This window comes from Biomphalaria glabrata, chromosome 11 (genome assembly GCF_947242115.1).
Source record: "Biomphalaria glabrata chromosome 11, xgBioGlab47.1, whole genome shotgun sequence".
In the NCBI taxonomy this organism is placed as follows: Eukaryota; Metazoa; Mollusca; class Gastropoda; family Planorbidae; genus Biomphalaria; species Biomphalaria glabrata.
In genome coordinates this window covers 37,469,791-37,490,036 of record NC_074721.1, presented here as the reverse complement: position 1 = coordinate 37,490,036, position 20,246 = coordinate 37,469,791, and the positions used below count along the sequence as shown (strand labels likewise).

The window sequence follows — 20,246 nt, the reverse complement described above, 5'->3', positions numbered from 1 at the left end:
ATAAAAAATAAAAAGGAACAGACTATATGACGCGGAACAGCATCTCAGATTTAAATGAACACAAAGGGAACCTAATTTTATGGTCTGTTATCTCATCAAAAAGAAGGGGGGGGGGAGGAGGGACGAGGGGGTGCTCAGCATTACAAAAAAATTAGTAAGGGGTAAACATAAGTCAAAATCTTGGGACGCACTGGCATACTATAATACTAGGTACAGAATTTTTTTTTATAGCTTTCGATATCTGGTCAATAAATGGTTTTTTTTTAAATTCTGGCGATGAATGTTTCCCTCCATACTATATATTAAAAGCTAAGAAATAATAGTCGATAGTTAGGTCTATATCTGCTTGCATTAAAATGTGTGACGGTCTGTGTTTAATACTATACAATTAAGTATAAAATCATAGCCCCATTAAAAGTAAAACGGGTGTATGATAACATGAATAATTCGACCAAAGAACGTACCAGTTCACGATTGATCAAAAACTCCTTTGTACCTCATCCCTACTCTCATTTGGTCAAACCTTATCGCGCCGTACTTTAAATTGAGTTTAAACCTCTCTCGATCTCACGCCATTCTCTGTTTTTTTCTTTTTCAAATTTACCCCCCCCCCCCCGATTACGTAGGAGTTTATGACAAGTGGAAAAAAAAAACACGTTTTTTTGTAAGTCAGCCTCCGTTTCCTACCTTTCTAACCTTATGGCCGCCATTGAGTTAGTTCTCCTGGCAATTCTTGTAAATATAAATGTGTACATTTAAGAAGGTCTATTTAAAGGTAAAAAATTAGACCTTTAGAAAATGGTCTTTTGAAACTTAAAGCCTTATGATTACAATACTTTAAGGAACAGTCTTAAAATTAGGCTTTCTACTATTGTTTCTAATTTACATAAATGACCTACCAAATTGCATTAGTTCAGGAACAAAAGTCTAATTATTTGCAGACGATTGTATAACATATAGAACAATGAAAACGGCATTAGTTTTGAAAATTTTACAAAGAGATAGAAGAATTACAGAATTGGGAATCAAATTGGAGCAGATTTTTCCACTCAGAATATACTTATTATAAAGTGCAACGAAAAAAAAAAAACCCCAACTATTTTATTCATGGTAGACCCAGTTGCACAGACTAAAAAACGCAAAAAAAAATAGGTGTGAAATAATTAAAAGGATATTACATAACATTTATAGTGATGTCATTATTGGAAAATCAAAACAAAACATTAGGATTTATTAAAACATTTTATACAACTCAAATAAGAACTTAAAACTAAAATTTTGTTTCATTTGGTTAGACCTACATTACAATACACGATACACAATAGCGAAGACTGAAAGAAGAAGAATAAAAAAACAAAAAAAAAAACAACAGAAAACAGATGCAAAGTAGAGCCGTAAGATTTATAACAAATTTGATTAGAATAACACTATATAAAAAAAAGACAACAAATTCGGTTGGTCGTTGTGCTGGCCACATGACACCCCTGTAAATCGTAGGCAATACAAACAGGCGACCTTTCCAAATCCGCCCCTTCCTCGCAAGGTCCGAAAGGTCTGTCGCTCTTTTTCGATAAACGACGACAATGTATGTTTACAGCATATAATGAGTTTTAAGCCTTATAAGGCTAGGATCAAAGTCGAAGTTATCCAGGCCACACGGCATCTCTCGTGAACACCTAGTGAACAAGTTTGAAATGGACATATTCCATTCGTGAAGACGGCTAGCTGCCCCTCCCCCTCCTCACCGGGCCAAAAAAAAAATCAACTAAGGAAAAGAATGTAAATTTGAAGTCGTTGCTAGGCGACAGTGATCCTCAAAACAACGTCCCGCTGATCACATCCGGTCCGTGACGCAGTTGCGAAGTTGCACTCTCAAATCTACTGCGTGAATTGCATAACGTGGCCGCAGCGTCTCAGTTCCATTGGACCTCACAATGTGTGTGTTGTTGTTTTTATGCAGTCCGTGATACATGTGTCGGAATTGTATATGGCCACCCCCTCCCTCAGCTCGACAGTTGTGTACAGCATCTGCGTCAAGACTTTTTTTGTTTTACCCACACCAACCACTTTCTCCCCCCCCCCCTTCCCCATTTCACTTTGATCAACAACGCAGAACACGGAACCGATTAGCTGGAACCAAGTGATCAATTATTGAAGAGCGTCACATTTGAACGTATGTCACTGCTGGACTTGGTAAGCGTCCCGGTACACAAGATGTACAAGAGTACACAACAACGTGGATGTGTTGAAATGCTTTGGCACGGAGAGACAGAGCAGAAAAACAGAAAATACTGACAAGATAATACTGGAGTTCGTGTAACACATAAACTCGTAGGTGGCCCCCTGCTGTTCAGTCGTGCTCTATAAATTTGTTACTTATTGTATTTAAATTCGTGGATATTCAGTAAAGACGAAACTCAAGTAGGTGGCCCCTGATGTTCATTCATGCTTTATAAATTTGTTACTTATTCTATTTAGTTTGCGTCCTATTCAGTAGAAACGATACTAAAGTTACAGTAAAAAAACAATAAAATTATTGATAAAAAAATCGGTTTATACGTATGTACATAAAATATGCATACTTAATTTTTATAAACAAATGTGTACGCTTACAGTAAAACAATGACAGATGTTGATGGAAAATACCAAGCAGAACATAAACCAAAGATCAGTTTGTTCTTAATGGAAAGGTGGGGTAGGGCAGTTCAAATAGAAATGTTAAATGAAAAAAAACGATAGAAAGAAGTAAAGAAAAAAAAAAGGAAAAAAAAAGAATTTAAAAAGAAAGAAAAATGAAAGCAGAAAATAAAGCTAAAGAAAGAAAGTCTTAAAAGAAAGAATGCTAAAAAAAAGATTGTAAAAAGAAATAAAGAAAAAGCAGAAATAAATAAAGCAGAATTTAATAAGCAAAAGTCTAACAAAAAAAAAAAAAGAAAGAATTAGAAAGAAAGAAATCAAATTAAAAGAAAGATTTTCAACAAAAGAAATCAAGGCAAAAAAAAAAAAAGAAACTAGAAAGAAACAAAACAAAGAAATAAAGAAAACAGAAAAGAAAAATATTGAAGAAAGACAAAAAAATTGAAAGCGATCAATTCTACCTCATTCCAATATTAATAAAATCAACTTTTTTATATACAAACGTCTTCAGTCGTGATCCATCCTGATTCTCTCTGATAGTTTCCCCAAGTGGACGCCACAATAAGGCAAGAAGATGGCTGGCTATTGCTTCCCTTTGAAAGCTATTTTTGAAATATTAACGGCGCGCATTATTTAAAAAGTGTATCAAGACCATAACAAAAAAGGCCACTAGATTCTACACTGACTAATGACTAATGGGCATTACAATTTTTGAAAACACATGCAAGCGATTTAAAATTGAAGTCAGGAATATATAAATCATCCTTTACTTCCTACTAGTACAGTTTTTGGAAGTTATTTTTGGTGTATGAGCGTTTTATGTAATCAATATTGAGCTGATTCAACTATATATGTGTGGGTGTGTGTGTGGCGTTTTATGTCTCGAGAGACGATCTTTTCCCTTGGCAACTTCTTGTGTGACTAAAGAGGCCAATCTTTGATGCACAGCTGCGTTCACAGGTTGGGCATATGTAATCACTGGGAGCCGTTGCATTTTCACCCTTCTTGCTACTACTGTTGTGTATGACATCTGCAACATGGGACCCTTCCTTTATTCTCGCTCCCATGTGGATCTATCCAGTGCCACTTTTTCCCAGCTGCTAGTGTCGATTTTGAAGAGCTTCATGTCACGTTCGCATACATCAGTATACCGCAAAAGTAGGCGACCAGCGGCTCTCCTGCCTCCTATTAGATCGTCATACAGAATGTCTTGTGGAAGTCGACCTTCTGGTATTCTATTTTGTTGTGTGAAGAGATTGATTGCATCTCGTTCTCACTTCAGCTGACATGCAGATTCGAAGGTGCCGTTGATATAAATCAAACACAACTAAGATGCTATAAAATGACACAGAGTATATGATTTTCTTGAGTTTAATTCCTTCAAAAAAGAGATTGAAGCAAGACATATATATGTTCATTAAATTGATTCCGATACAGGATACTGCAATATTAGTAAGGATCAAAATTATTTACTTTAAACTAAACTAGTCACTTCTGGCTCTCACTCTCAGAGTCCTAACTCAAACTGTCCCCTGACTGACTCACTTTTTACAACTGACTACAAAAACTATACTCCTTATAGTCTCGTCCCCAAAACCTCTATAAACTTTGTCCCTCGCTCACGCTATCTTCAACCTTCACCTTCTAGTTTCCCGCCTTTTTGTGACATGCCCTGACTCGCGCACATGGATCATCTGATCCTTCGACGTCACATTCTTGAGACTAGCCTTGACCTTGTCTTGCCTACAAGCTTAACCGTGACACAATTCGGTATCATAAAAAAAAAACCATTCCACTCCAATGGATATTTTTAATTTGGTATAAGCTAGGTCAGTGGCGCGCTAAGTACTGCGTATCGGGTCCATTTAAACTTCTGCCGACAAGGACTCGAAGATATTTTGTCAGCCTTCCAGCAAGACCGGAAATTCGGAAGAATTTTTAGAAGACAACCGCCACCTGTTTGGTCAAGAGTATCGTTAGGTCGTATTGAAGTGGGCGACTTCTGTCCACTACGACAAGAACCGAAAGGCACAAAAACTCGTTACTCGTTGACTGAAGAGCGTCTACAAAATCAAGACGTCGGTGTGTAGTCACTCAATAAACTTCTGTGTGTCATGTGTTTGTTCTCTTCTGTCGAGTGTTTTTCTTTAATATATAAAGATCTATATCTAGAGCAATATATGAGAAAAGAGTAGCTGTATTCTTAAACTTCCAATGAGGATCAATAAAGCAGACATAGTCTTAGTCTTAAATGGGTTGGCGCCACTGGGCTAAGTGAATTAATTAGTCCCCATTTCAGACCTTGTGGTTTAAAAGGCAGATGATGTAAAGGTCATCTGTTTCTGTGGCCTATGGCTAACGAGAGCGTCATGTGGCCAGCACAACGACAAACCGCCTTTACTTTTCCCCAGCTAATGTCAGGTACCCATTAGAGCTGGAGGGACTCAGAGGCGCCCAAAGATCCCGAAATTAAAAATCCCAGTCTTTACCAGGATTCGAACCCGGACTCTTCGGTTCGGAAGCCAAGCGCTTGTCATAAGTGAATTAATTAGTAACAAAATATTTTCAATGACTTTTCGTTAAAAAAAAATAAACATCATCGAAATAATATAAATAACAGAAATTAGGGGAAGGATATAGAACGTAAGGCAAGAATTTGTAAACAATTTAATAAAAAAATCAGTACTTACTTTGGTAGTAAATATCCGTCAGTTGTGTGATCAGTTTATAAGAAATTCCATTTACAATTAATCCGGCAGACGTCAATCAGTTATCCTTCTTTTGTCTGAAACACAGAAGACTTCCAGAGCAAATCTAAAAGCGGAAGAACTCACTATGTTATCTTCCCTTGACTAAGGTCGCCGCCAGGGGATTGAAACGGGCACAAAGGGGCAGTAACTTCTCCAGGTTATTTAGAATATAAATGACGTCAATGTGTCGCGGGAGAAGAACTGGATTATCTCTCTTGTTTTCTGTTACCATTATCCTGGAATGAAAATAAGTTGGTCGAGTTTTAAAAAAAAGGTTTTACGTAACATGCTTTTCATATTGAAACAAAAGGACTAGATTTATGCCACGAAAGATATTGATCCTCTTTGATCTCAGCCTGCCCCTAGCTGGCGAGGACGAAGGTAGAAAACTGACTGTCAATATTTACAAAGCAAAATAAAGAGGCAATCTCTGTACCTAATCTTGACTATTCTTGAGAAGCCTAAGAATACATTTTTTTAGGGGGGAGGGAGTCTGGGATCCGCCTCTGAGGTTTCATCGGAAGTATCTTAGCTTACCTAGAGACTGTACAAGTCAAAGTTAATCAAATCTAATAATCCTTTAAAAAAAAAAAGACTTCCAGTGTATATATAAATATATAGTGATACTATGGAACTGTCCTAATGGTGTGTCTTGGTAATTTCAAAGTCAAATCTGATGGTCCAAAGTACTACGTATGTTCCTTCACCTATCCCTTAGTCTGTTGGACCATTGGGGCACCATACAAGATTTGACTGACGTGCTTTTCCATTCCTCTCTGTCTATTGCCTTGGATAGAACATCTTTCAATGGTAGACCCGTCCATTCATTGATGTCCTCCCATCGCTTTCACTGTCTGCCTCTTCTCTTTCCTGCTACGGTGACCTGAAGGAAGGTCTTAGCGTGGCCCTGATGACCTTGTAATATGGCCATACAGTTTTAGTTTGTGTTTTCAGACAGTAGTTAGCAGGTCATCATGAGGTCCAATCGCTGTTTTAATCCTGTCTCTAATCCCCTTAAATGTGGGGCGATCTTTGTATGTGATACCAAGGATCTTTCTGTAGCATCTCAATTCCATTGCTAGGATCCTTCTCTCTAGTCTGCGTCTAAGACTCGCAAGCGTGTAAGAATGTGGCTACGGCCAGGGAGCGCATCACTCCTCAGTGACGAAGCTAGGGTGGGGGGAGGTGGGGGGAGAATTTGAAAGTCCCCCCAGGGCCCCCACTTATTTTTACATTAAATATTAAATATCACGCTAATTGCTGGGGCCCCCAAAGAGGTCAAGCCTCCGGGCCCCCAAATGATGGAAAATTCCTAGCTACACCCCTGTCACTCCTACGTATGTTGGAGAAGGTCAAGAAAGAAAAAGAACTCCGCTTTACGGAATAAAACAATCCTCCAAGTACAAATCATGATGAGATTGAGCACAAACTATTGACACACAGTATGATTTAATTTCGATGAAAGATTTACAAATGTGGACTAAACGTGAAGCTGAAAACTTATTAAACTACTCATGATTTTTGTCGTCCCCTTGTATATGTATCCCCTATAAAGTTATTTCTTTCAACAAACGAGAAATAACCAGAACTTTCTATTGGAATGATCACATTCCTACTTATTTGTAACTCTTTTTGACTTTGTTTTAGTACTATTGGAAAATTACTGTTGTTTCTCAAAAGTTAAATATACTTTTTTAGTATATGTATACAATTGAAACAGATTTGACCTCGACACTTATTATCACGTGACATCTAGATATATAGTTCGTCCCTTCTTTGATTTAGAATACCAAAAGGATTTAGACAGATGGGATTATTTTTAAATTATATTTTAGGCATGAATGAGGAATGAACTTCTTGGATCCTACTGAGTGACCGTGTGCTAAGCACTGCGAACTGTCATCTGGATGGTCCGAGTTTGAACCCTGCCCACTTCCATCACCTGCTATACTGCAAGAAGTTTGATCTGGGATGTAATGATCTTATTTCTGGTGGAACATCCGAAACAAAACAAATAGCTTGATCAATGAATTGTGCAGCCTCATATTTTCAATACATTTCGAACAGTTCATTTCTTAAACAGAAATTCAATATTTTTCTCATCTATATTGGGGCACGATTGCTAACTCTTTCGTAACTTTGCGACATTCATCAAGATCCGCTACTGTGTTGGTGTTGTTGTTGTTTTTTTTACCGAGTACTCAAATGATATGCCCGTCAATTCTTTGATGTCATCCAACAAACTTCAATTATGTTTTCCTTGCCATTTTTGCCTCCGCCTGGTACTGTTCCCTGTAGGATGTTATTTTTAATTGCCTTGTTGCGTAACTATTTTTTTCTTTTTTGCTTTGACAATGCCGAGCAAGACGTCAAAAGGAATCGATTGCGCATGTCTGTTTTACAGAGTTTTGCCATTGTTGCGCGTACCGTGTATTCAATGCTAAGAGAAGCCTAAGAATACATTTTTAGGGGGGGGGGGAGAGGAGTCTGGGATCCGCCTCTGAGATTTCATCGGAAGTGTCTTAGCTTACCTAGAGACTGTACTTACTAGAAATGAACTAAGTTTTACTGGCATGTTGACTCTGGTTAAAATAAATTATTTACGGTTTTCTGATGATTACGGAGGTCAAGCTAACACGCGTGTTTGATTCCTAAATATGAATATGTAAGGCATTGTAAGGTCTTCTAGTATAATCATTATAAAGCGATATAGCATTAGCTTATGTTTATCTGTCCTCAACTTAACATAGGCCACTACAACAACAATAGTATTTGAAAAAAAGGTTGTCAAGTGTTACGGCTTGTATATTTTATGTTTCTTACGCTATAGGCCTATAGAAGGGGAGTATTTATTGTTAGTTGTAAAGAGAGATCATTAATTTAATGTTACTCTGGTAGATTGATGAAAGATAAGCGGGGCTGTCGCAAGCTGGGTTAAGTACGCCAGACGACTCCAGAATGCCGAAATGTAAAGACGTGTTTTTATTGTGAGTTAAATTTGTTTAAATATAAGTTTATTTCATTTCATCTCGAATTCAATGTGTCTGTATTGTAATGAAAGTTCGATTTAGTTTTGTTCACCAAGAAGTTATTTGAGTCATTTCAAGTTTCTTATAAGTGGGAAGGGGGCTCCAGGTTCGACACCCGACTCGGACAGAGTTGTGTTTACTGAGCGCCTAAGGCCTAAAGGCAGCACGGAAAACCAACTCCTAGATACACCCCCTCCCCCCACTGGTCCACAAATGAGATTGGACCAAAAAGCGCTCTGAGCATGCCATAAGCATGAAAGTAGCGCTATATAAAATCTAAAATAATATAATACTAAAGTTAAAATGAATGAAATATACTACGCCTACAGTGGTTTTGTTGTCTACCATCGGTTTGGTGCTACAAGTCAACGACCGTCAATACCACCCAGTCTAGAGAAGCAAGAAGACAGACTTAAGTTAAAAAAAAAAGAGTCCAGACAACCGCAACATTCATTTTCTGTCTGTCCCGTCATGCTTCCATGAGGAATACCCCTCCCATTTTTTCTTTCCAATTCTTCTTTTAGAGATGTTATTTGCATATCCCCCTTTTTCTTTCGATGACCTACTTATCAACTACCTCCCTCAAATTCACTTTTTTTTACGTATCAAAGAACTTCAAATATTTACATTAGGTGATCGTTTTCAAAAAAGTCACAGCCGTGTCGACTACAGCTCATGTGTTGGAACAAAACAAATACTTTCACTAATGTACTAACCTCGGCCGTATTCAACAATAACATGTGTTCATGGCTTCTATACTTTAGCCCCACATTTTTTTAAAGGTTCGCGTTTTACATTCACGCTTAGTTATCTGACATTAAATAGACAAGTAAAAGTATAATGTGGCATGGCCCTAGCATCAAAGGAACGGGTTGCCTGAATCAGCCAGGAAAACAAACGACTTAGCAGAGTTTAATTAAGTCACTGATTAAATGCATGAAGATTGACATATTAAATGCGTAGGACGTAAATTTTCTCTTATTTTAAGAAACGTCTGGAACTTCTAAGAAGATCAATTGAGTACATTTTTATTAAAGTCTTTAAATTTTGACTCACACACACAAATCCTGCTTTCACTTATTTAAATCCGTTCCCGAGTCGGAATCTTGTGTTGCTGATCCATATTCTCCTCATGATGGTAAGGTCCAGGCGTAAACGTGATTCTCTCTCTCTACGAATGACCTTCTCTTGCTATGTTCGATCTTATGTTGTTAACTGTGGTATATCCTTACAATCTAAGATCTCATATCCACCGACATACACCCGTAGCGCGTGATTCTACTTCATCAATACCAAAATGTGCCCTTAGTAAAGAATCACGCACACTAAGTCTTAATGTTGACATCACAGCAAGGGCAAGAACTGCGAAGACCTGGAGAAGCAGAAGTGAAAAACATCTGCTTGCCATCAAATCAGAGGAATGATGTAAGAGGTTCGACAAACTTTGTCCAGACTCGGCCTGTTCTGTCCTATCATAAGACCAAAGTAATATATTTAATAAAAAGTCTGAGGCTATTCATATTTCAGGGACCACAAAAAGGCAATGAATTTTTGAAGTTGTCTAAACGCATTATACAGTCTGCATTATCGTATCACAAGGCAATTAAAACTCTAATTGCCTCTCTGTAATAATCAGGTAAGGCTTTTAAAGAGAAAATTCTTCATGTATCATATTTAATGTTATCCAGCCACAACGATATATCAATGTGATTTTTTTTTGTAAGTTATATAAAATAAATTCGAATCAACCTACCATTATTACGAAATTATAAAATAAAGTTATTTTAAAGACAGTCCAGCTTATTCCATTCTGAAACTGTCAACAGTTCATAGCATATCCATAAAGTGAGCAAGTGACAGTAGTTTAGCAGTTCAAGACCAGATACATAGCATTGAACAGATTGTACTAACGGATCGTAAACATTAGAGCCAAGGGGAGAGAATAGAGAGTGGTGGAGTGAAGGGAGACAACAGCCAGCGGAATTGATTCGTTGCAAGCTGTTCACGAGAAATGACTTGATCGCTTGCGCAGGTGGTGCCCCCACTTCGGAATGGTCATCGCACTTTTTTTTTTTTGGCGGAGCTTGTGGCGCGGACCGCATCGCAGCTCACACTTTGAGAAGGACAAAATTGTGAAGGTCAGGGATTCTAAATATTTGCTCTCTCAAGTAGGCCTACTTATGTATTGTCTATTCAATAACCTTTAATATATATATATATATATATATATATATATATATATATATATATATATATATATATATATATATATAATGGACAACAGTTGTGAGCTTGTTATCTACTAGGGACATATAATTCATCAATTAGATCAACGTGGATACAATTCACATAATTCATTAGATCGACATGAATCCCACAAGTTTATAATTGCGCTTGTCAAATATATTGTAACATATTGGTATAATATGTACATTTGCACACTAGCGCGTCAATGCAACACCGCTTGTGTTTACGTAATAAATGGAGTTCCTAAGATGTCTTCTCTCTTAAACACTAGTTTTGTTATTTGTTATGACTGGTTGGCCAGACAGAAGAAGCGAGACTCCAATTGAAGTCAGGCCATATTGGGATTTAAGAGACCAGTTATCAACTTCTGATGGAAGTATATACAAAGGTCTGAGAATAGTCATGCCACCAAGCTTGCGTATATAGGCTACATGCTAAATCTGATTCACAAGTCTCACTTAGGAATAGTCAAGTGTAAGCAGAGAGCCAGAGAAGTCATGTTTTGGCTAGGCATGAATGCAGACATTGAAGTGACAGGGATTGTAGCAGGTGTGCTGAACACCAGAATCAAAATGTGTCAGAACCGCTAACACCTACCAAGACACTAGACCTTCCATACAGCATGGTTGTCACATTTGTCACCAGCACAATTACTCATGGGACGCCGACCCAGAAATTTGTTACCTTCGAGCGAGGAAATGCTCACACCTAAGACACCAGATCTCAAGGTGATGAAGAAACACTTTGACTCCGAGAAACAGTCTCAGAAACATTATTATGACAATAGGAAAAAAGTTAAGTGTCATAATCCACTACAAGATGGAACGGCAGTCAGAATGCAGCTTAATTCTAAGTGGAAACCAGGAACAGTAGTTTTGAAACATTATAAGCCTAGATCATATAATGTCAAAAGTGGAAATGAGGTTTACAGAAGAAACTGGAAACATATCAGAAAGTCTTGTGAGAAAGCAAATAGATTTGACAATAATTATGACTTTCCAGATGACATCTCAGAGCAACTAGAACCACAATATCTAGAGAGTCCAAGATTACAAACTACACTAGATGTAGAGCCGCCACTACACACAGCTTCTTCTAACACCTCTAGACCACATGAACCTTATATAACACTCTCAGGCAGAATAGAGACTTGATTTGTGATTATCTGAATTGACTTTTAGTTGACTAATTTGTCAGTTATTCTGATAGATTTTCTGAATTAAAGAAGAGAGATGCAACATATTGGTATTATATGTACATATGCACACTAGCGCGTCAGTGCAACACCGCTTGTTTTTACGTAATAAATAGAGTTCCTAATATGTCTTCCCTCTTAAACACTAGTTTGTTATTTGAGTAACAAATATTTTAAATATAAATTATTTTGTATGATATCTAATATGGGAAATAACTTCTACATCACTAATGTAAGCGCGGAGTTCTTTTTCTTACATATACTTTATTTCTTTTTTTTTTTTTTAATTTTTTTTTTTTTTAAACACACAGACATTTATAGACAATGATGTGTGTAACAGAACGTGACCTCCATGTCGAAGGTGCCGAACAGATTGATAGATCTGCCGACTGGGTGTCATGGAGTGTGTGCGGGTGTTTGTGTGTTTCTTTGGTAACGGTGGGTAAAGTCTGTGAATGTCGTCGTCAGCGGTCTCGGGACAGACGACTACGTAACTTGAGACAGAAAAGAAGTGAGTTCTAGTTTGTTCACAATACCATTTATATTTATATTATTCTTAAAGTCTACTTTAGTCTACTACATTTATTTTCATTTCAAATCGAGCGGATGTTGTCTATAATATAATAAAAGTAATGTTTGAAATTGCTCACATAGAAGCTATTAAACTTATTTCAGGTTGTATTAGTTAAGATATATAACGCCTACCGCATTCTAGTGCTACAGATCAACAACATTGGGCGTAAGACTTAATCGTCATGGGAGAACCAGAGAACTGACCTCAACATCATCATCTCTGCTGTCAATTATAACTACATGTAGCAAGCATGTAACATTAGAACTGAGTTTCTATAATCAATTTTTTTTTTGGTTTTATTTTTTTTGTATATTTTGGTTTACTATAATTGTGTTTTGTTTGGTGTAATGCACAAATTTTTCAACAAATTTCCTTAGGGATAATAAAGATTATTATTATTATTATTATTTATATACTTAAAGGATGAACATATAATAATTACGAGTTCCTATTTGATCTACCTATTTTATATTGCGATTTGTGACAGTAAATCTATCTGCATAATATTTAGTAATTATAAAAACATAGGCCCAATACCAGAACGTTGTATCATAACCAATGCACATTAATATACACGGACATTACCATGCTTAGTTATTAAAAAAATTAACTACGCACACCAAGAGTTGCATTGACATGGAAACAAATACGAGGGACGCCCTCGCATAACTTGGCTCCAGACTTTCATTGAGGACCTCAAAGCAGTGGACACCAGGTGGGAAGAGGCTTCAGACATAGCCAGTGACAGATCCTTCGTGGAGACGGCGCGGGAGGATCCGAGCCCCAAGTCATTAACTGAAATCCAATGGGCTGGTGTACTTTTATATTGTTAAGCGAATACCATACATTTTGGAACATTTACTTGTGTTTCTAAACTATCTCTAGTAACTATAGATCTAGAGATTGGGAATTCTTTAAGCAGTGAGGCTAAGGTGCCTGTCGCCTTCCACTCAACCAAGCACTCCCCTTGGCGCATACCGTATTAGAAAGTTCCAGAAACCAATATGAGTGTTGAAGCTGTGCAGCTTTCCCTACAACAGAAGCCATGAAATGACTCATTCTCTACTGGCCTTCAATGCACTAAATACCTGGTAAAGCCTATTCTTACCAAGCTTATATCAAGATTCTGTATCAGTCTAGTAAAAAATCTTCTACCCATTATTTCTCCCACTTCCCATTCTCGTATCAATCTGAAACTTTGCTCATTAATTCCTTTTCAATAATAACACATGAATCAATCAAGACATTAAATTGTTTTATACATAAAATACACAGTCCTAAGGGGAGATAAACCTCATGAAGAAATTAAGTAGATTGTTCGCAAACAATTTTAAAACTAACTGTAAGACTTTCTATTTTTTATAAGTACTTGAATAGTTCTGTGGTGAAGATGTCGGTCTTCCATTATAGTGACTCAAGTTCGAATTTATGAGAAACGTTTTAAAAATCCCTTTCGAAAAGTAGAAACCTTCTCCCAGATAACACTCTCCACCCCAAGTGGTTCACAAAAATAATTCGACCATAGTGAACTGCGCAGGGGATAAGAAAGGCAGATGGGCTAAACTAAACCAATCTCACAAATGTATTATTGTTAGTCTAGAGTCTAGATCTATTAAATATTAATTACATGATTAATACAAAAAATAATTGATGCAATTTCACTCAATAAAATAGAGTTGTTTTTTCAAGATTATTGTTATATTTAACTTGGATTTTTATTAAGATCGTCATAACAACAAAAATTGACAATAAAGATGGTATTGAAATTGTATCATTTATATGCTTTCTATCAAAACTGACCTCAGCTAGACACACAAATATTTACGAAAACAAGGGAGACTAGTGTTAAAATATTTATTTCAAATGTTGACAAGGAATTAACATACAAGTACAAAGAGTCATATTAACAGTTAGTTCAGAGTGCTAAGCTTTTTTAACACATGAGCATATCAGTTCAAGTGACTAACTTTAAGCATTGTAAACATCAACACAATCTTTATACACAATCAGACAGCATGACAATAAAATCAATACATCATTCACTTTTACAATCAATAAACACACAATATTAAGTGCTGTACCTTATGACACCCTACTCACATAACATCTTATGTGTGACAAGTGCATTGAGTTCATTGATCAATCAACACTCAGTAAAAATGGATCATTCATCAACTCATCAGCCAAAATATCATCTTTTAAAAAAAAAACAACTCAAAGTTTGGAATGTCAATGTGACATGTCTGAGATCAAACTAATTCAGTAGAGAACTAACTATACAAGTGTATCATTAGGCTTGAACTGCTCATCCCCTGAACAGACACCAAGTCAGAGCCAAGAACAAAGAAAAGTCTTCAACTACAAAGTAAAATGACAAAAAAGCACACAAAAAAAACAACAACCTGGGACAGTCTGACAGAATTAAAGATGACATACAAAAAGTGCCAAGCTACCAAAAAGTTGAAATTGAGTTTTAAACCTAGATCTGGATTTTTAAGTTGGGCTATAAAGAGATAGAGCTACAATGACTACAGGAGTAGATCAAGGCAATAGGCATTGTCATGGCCACATAGCACTAGGGTCAACTGGTCAAAAAGTTTAGAGAATTTCACATGTCCTTTCAGCCCCTACAGTTTGTTTTGTTTTATGAATCTGACATGGTGATCATATTTAAGGACTAGGTCAATATTTGTCTCAGACAAGAATGTACAAAGGTCAGAGGTCACTTATCAAATTAATGTTTAATACCACATTATTTACACATTTAAAAACCATGCAATGGTTGTTACAATTGTACTGATCATATTGCCTTATGTTAATTTTTGAATTTATGTCATCAAATTGTTTAGAAAAAAAAAAAGTCATACTTGTGACCTCCTAAAAAAACAATAATAGCTCTAAATCTACAATGTCATATTGGATGAAAAAAAAAAGTTTTTTTCAAAACTTAAGTGAACACACACAAGAATCACTGAGAGCTGTTTACAAAAAAAAAATGTTTTTACATGAGCTACTGGCAACATCAAACATACTTTGTGTTTTCAATCTGTCTCAATGTCTGTCTCAGAAAATTCTTCTCCTTGCCATGAAGTAAGAAATAATTTAAAAAAAAATAAATCCCAGAATGGTTTGAAAAATATACCCAGAAATATCCACCCAGGACAGGAAGTGATAGAGAACGCAAGAGACTTGTCCCTTTTCACAAACAGCAAGAAATAACTAAAAAAGTTTTTTAATATAAATACACTCCCACATACACATAAGCATAACAAAAGCATTTTTAGAACACACATGCATTTACCATGAATGGAAAAAAAATTCTACAAATGTAAGTTCAACATGTCCACATGAAATCAAGAGTTTACTTCAGCCCACAAGGGGAAGAAATGTCTCCAATGTAGAAAGACAACAGTTTGAATTTGTTCTAAAGCAGGTCAAGGTGTGCACAATGTCATATAATAGATCAAGGCTAATGCTTAGCTCCAAATAGTTGCCAAACAGAAAAACAAGCTAGTTCTGATATCAACTAGGAACTTCAGCACTTTTTTTTTCCCCAATAAAATCCATGAAAACCTAAAAAAATTTGTAGCTAGATTTACACAAAGCTTTGGTAAATAAAAAGATCATTAATGTTCATCTTCTTTACATTATGAATTATAATGATTACTTCAATTTAGCTTAATTTGAGGTTGTTAAACATTTGTAATTGGCACTTTATCTTACAGATCATAACCTCTGAAAGGGGTACTTTACTGTACTTTTTAAAAATATATATACATATATATTATAAACCAACTGACATCTCAACTCAAGTGTTCAACAACTTTGCTAAAGAAGCCTCTAAATTTTACTTAGTGTAATCAATTTTTAATAATGGCTGTAAAAAAAAAATATCCTTCAGTCCTACCATCTATACATTTTGTAACAAACATCAGTTGTAAGTCAATTCAAATGTCTATCATTCCCAATAAAATGTGTACTGTCATTACAACTCTAACAGAGGTGCGGTGGCTGAGTGGTAAAGCACTTGGTCTCCGAACTGGATGGTCCCGGCTTCGAATCCAGGGATTTGTAATTTTGGGATCTTTGGGCGCCTCTGAGTCCACCCAGCTCTAATGGGTACCTGATTAGTCGGGGAAAAGTAAAGTCAGTTGGTCGTTGTGCTGGCCGCAAGACACCCTTGTTAACTATGGGCTAAGAAACATAACCTTTACGTCATCTGCCCTGTAGACTTCATGGTCTGAAAGGGGGACTTTACTTTTACTTTAGTACAACACTACAAGATGTCACAAACTGTTTAGATGATAAACCTGTCTCCTAGTTGAAAGTAGGAATAAAAAAACCAGCCCTAACATTTCCTGGCAAGCTCTGCTCTTCCTGTTAAAAAGAAGACATTTGCCTGGAAGGATTTACATTCTTCTAAAACCTCTTTTTTATTGTCAAGTTGGGAACTCTTCTTTTGTTTGAAATATATATGTATAATGGATTGAGAGAAAAAAAAATACTTTTTAAAAAGTTGGTCCAAAATTAATGAAATTAAGAACCTCAAAAGTTTGAATGCCTTCTGTAGGATGAGTATTTCTTTCTTGACACCGGAGATGAAATATAAAAAAAAAAAAACCAACATGTTGAAGAATAACAATAAAGAAACATTTCTTCAGGTTCAGGAGAAGACAATGTCAGCCTTTCAAACATTAGAACAGTAACATAAAAAGCCACATATCAGGTACAACAAGTTGTTACAGTTTGGCATAAAACATTTCACAATTTGAATAGGTGCTAAATTAACTGAAATACAATTGACACTTTCTTGATTTCAAGACTACTAGAGAACATTATTAGTATTAATTATTAATGCTATATGTTAGTCAACACTCTACATATGAACAGTGAAATCCCAGTAGTCTACAGTCTGTCAACAATATGAACACTAACTCTATAGATTTCATGACAACTAGAGAACATTGTAGGATTAATGCATTACGTTAGTCAACACTATACATATGAACAGTGAAATCCCAGTAGTCTATACGCATGTCAACAATATGAACACTATCTAGAGATTGTAACTTTGCGCAGCAATACTAGAATGGTTTTGTGATATATTCTTACAAGTTATCATCCCTCGATGTACTGCTGACCAACAATGACAATCATTGCCGAGACTAGGGAGTCAAAACTGAGGCAACGCCAATGTCTAATGTAAATACCAGAACAATAGGCTTTTTCATGGCATTTTCAGAAATAGTTTAGGAACAGGAGAAACAAAAATCAGCTAAATTTATTTTTAGTTCACTAACATAGCGCACAGAAGTACAACTTCATCCCACAAGATGCCAGAAATAGCAGCCGTGAACCTTGGCAGTCAGGTCTGTTAATAAATTAAAGATAGGCTAGAACTGTTTAAAGTCTCTTGTTTAATTGTAAGATGTCGTTGAGCTAGAACAGGACTTTGTTATGTGGTAGGACTAGTCAAGTGATGAAGGCAGATCCAACATAGACAAAAAGTAGCATCTTGTGTGACTTTGGGACTCTTAGCTGGTGTTTAAACACATGCTGTGAGAAGGGAGGATGTTAACTCTTTCAGTGCAATTTTTTTGATTAAAAAAATGAGATTTTCCTGAATGAACAAAAATGTGGCTTCAAATTTTATAAAAGATTAACAAATCCACTAAGACATTGTATTATTTATATTTTTTTGGGTCCCATGAAATAAACTAAAATTTTTTATTTTTTTTTGTTTTAAATGTGTTGTACCTAGCACAGCAAAGAACAATCACTCTCACATCCAGAAAATAAAAAAACCCCAGAGAAATAAAAAGTTTAGCGTAAATAAAATAGCGAAATAAATATTATAAGCCAAGTTACTCCCTGAGAGTAACACCACACTCTCCAGCACTAGCTAAGTTACTCCCTGAGAGTAACACCACACTGAAAGAGTTAAGGGACCAACTCAAACAACACACACACACACACACTAACAAAAAGTTGTTATCACAAAGTTATGTTTCCACAAGTCAGTACATCAAGCCATCTGTGGAAATGTTTGTGTTAAATAATACACACACAAAATTTTTTTTTATGTATATAACGGATTTATAAATCAATAAATACTTTCTCTGGTGAGCATTGGACTACACTGTAGTGTAGTGGAACTACTGTGTCCTTATACAAGTCATTAATTTATTCAGTGTCATATATATAAATATATATAGATATTACATTAACTCTATTGGGTGCCATTTTAATTACATGCAATGATCAACAAGCCAGGATAAATATCAAAACCAATATGTATAACAATATTTATAACCAAGTTAATAATCTCAATGCAAATATCCTCTATTTGTAGTCATCTGTTCAAAAACATTAAAAAAAAAATAAAAAAATAAATAAGTAAATACTTTATTGATGCACATCAACAAAAAACAAACCAAAAAAAAAATATTTTTGCCGTTTCTTCTTGTTTAAAAAAAGGCATACAAAAATAGATTTTCTTCAAAAAGCAAACATGTATGAATGAAGAAATTTGTCTTCAATATTTTCATGGATAAATATATTTGTTTAAATTTATTTATAGGTACTGGACAGTAGTAGTGCATTGTATTTGTCATGACTTCTTAAGATGTGGTACAGCTATAGAGCAAGACGCAAGGTGTTTAATGAATGGCGCTATCTCAATCAGTCATTCTTAGGACTCCACACTCTAGTTGTTCTTTAAGCACTGGACTTCACGCCATCCTCTTAGCATAATATCGTTCTCCAAACAGAGCAAAATAAGATATTGAAAAAGTTAACAGAGAAACAAGTCCCCCGAGGTCTAAACTGAAAACCAGGGGGTGGGGGACTTCTTTAAATGCAATATCAAACAACAATGCTTTAATAAAAAAGAAAACAGCAGCTATTACAGCTTGATCAACCCAATGTTAAGTACTCCGCTAGACATCACGTGAAAACATACTGTACACAGGGGAAAAAAAATTACAAATTAGAACCAAAACTTTTCAACATCAGAATATATTCAACAAATAAATACTGACCAACAAGATGAAGTTACAACAAGTGTTTCAGTTCCAGAGGAAAATACAAATTTGCATAGTCTATAATACAACGCAGATGTCGATGGTTCCAGCCCCCTCCCCAGCTTGCCTATGAAGGAGGAGCTGTTATATTTTAGTGGAGTTATTTCCCCTTTAGCTCATGACCTCACCACATTACAGGCCTGGTAACAATGTTATAACCTTCCTGGACATATTATCCCCAATTTTACTACATGCTAAATCTGGAAATAAATGAGCTTTTGGAAATATAACTAATACGATAGAATGTCGTTTATATGGGCATCAGTCATCCAGAACATCACATATCCGGAATGCCTTTGTTTTTGTTTGACAGTATGGTATCTCAGTGCTCTAGCTAGTGTGGGATTTCATCTATTGCATTGCTTCCTGATCTTACAATATTCCAGCTGTCTCATAGCTTGAGTTTCTGAAACTTAAGTCGAGGGATTTCAAGCTTGCAAGGAAGTGAGCAGTGTTGGGTGGCTGTGTTATTAATTGTGTGAGGTGGGGAAACAGGGCTTTATTCATGTTGAAAAGAAAACTTAACGTGCTGACAATTAAGTCTAAGTTGGAAATCTTAAATCGCCTTGATAAGGGAGACAATGGAGCTTCTCTCACCAAGAGTTATAACATAGGCACGTTAAAAAAAATAAAATTAAGACACCACTGTGAAATTTGTATCAAAAACTTGTAATTTATATTTTGCATTCAGTTACCTGGATAATCGAGTATACGGACAGACCCTGTTCCCAT

General features: G+C 35.9%; 1 protein-coding gene across 3 annotated transcripts in view; it reads right to left on the bottom strand.

Annotated features, from left to right (window-relative positions):
- LOC106069852 (dual 3',5'-cyclic-AMP and -GMP phosphodiesterase 11A-like) overlaps nucleotides 1-10,404 on the bottom strand; it is a 222,413-nt gene extending 212,009 nt beyond the window's left edge. For all 3 annotated transcript variants that reach the window (XM_056003930.1, XM_056003932.1, XM_056003931.1), the window contains exons 1-2: nucleotides 10,170-10,404; nucleotides 5,328-5,623 (exon numbers count right to left, since the gene is read on the bottom strand). The gene's annotated coding sequence lies outside the window, so the exon portion shown is untranslated. The remainder of the gene's footprint in view (nucleotides 1-5,327; nucleotides 5,624-10,169) is intronic.
- Between the last annotated feature and the right edge of the window lie 9,842 nt (nucleotides 10,405-20,246).